Source organism: Bison bison, unplaced genomic scaffold (genome assembly GCF_000754665.1).
Source record: "Bison bison bison isolate TAMUID 2011002044 unplaced genomic scaffold, Bison_UMD1.0 scf7180017864535, whole genome shotgun sequence".
Classification (NCBI taxonomy): Eukaryota; Metazoa; Chordata; class Mammalia; order Artiodactyla; family Bovidae; genus Bison; species Bison bison.
In genome coordinates, this window is record NW_011495084.1 from 9,490,467 (window position 1) to 9,491,108 (window position 642).

The 642-nt window shown below is 62.3% G+C and overlaps 1 protein-coding gene across 1 annotated transcript in view; it reads left to right on the forward strand.

Moving 5' to 3' along the window:
- The first annotated feature begins 23 nt into the window (after nt 1-23).
- Nucleotides 24-642, forward strand: part of TMTC3 (transmembrane and tetratricopeptide repeat containing 3) — a 52,386-nt gene continuing 51,767 nt past the window's right edge. The window contains exon 1 of the mRNA XM_010832053.1: nt 24-246. The gene's annotated coding sequence lies outside the window, so the exon portion shown is untranslated. The remainder of the gene's footprint in view (nt 247-642) is intronic.

Genomic DNA, 642 nt, shown 5'->3' on the forward strand with positions numbered 1-642 from the left:
CGGGACTTTTAGGACGATGAAGTCTCTGAGAAGTGGAGGTAGGCCGTTCCCGGCGTGCAGTGCGGGAGGCTGCGGCGGTACCGGGGTGCGGGGGAACCGCCCGGAGGCGGGAGGCGCTGCGGCCGAGGCGTGTCTGCGCTGGTGACCTGAAAGAGGCCGAACATGCCTGTGCCTTCGGTGGCGTCGCTCGACGGACCGCTTTTCCCGAGGTTTCTCTAAGTCAACCCCGCGTGGAACTGCTCCCAGGTGAGGTCGGGCTATTGGTTGGTGGCTGGGGAGGAGTTGACGGGAGCGGTCCCGGGTGAGAGAAGCTCCTGCCTTTGGGGCTGAGGGGCCCAGCCAGAGTCTGAAGAGGTGGGAAGACGCCGCCCTCTCCTTGGGCGTTCGCTGGCGACGCCCTGGGTGGTGCTCTCTGTAAGAAGGCAGAAGTTTTAGCTTCTTTGATTTCATAGTCTGTCCCTGTACGGTGGAGTGGGGGCCGCGAGCTTGGCAGGGGGCGAGTGAGAATTTGGGAAGAGGACACCGCATCCTCCGACCTCGTACGCCTTACCTGTAGCCCCATTATCTTCGCGGGTTGACGAACTTGAAGGTTGAGCGAAGGTTCCAGAGAGGAGAGGTTAGAACTTGCCCAGGCCACTGCTA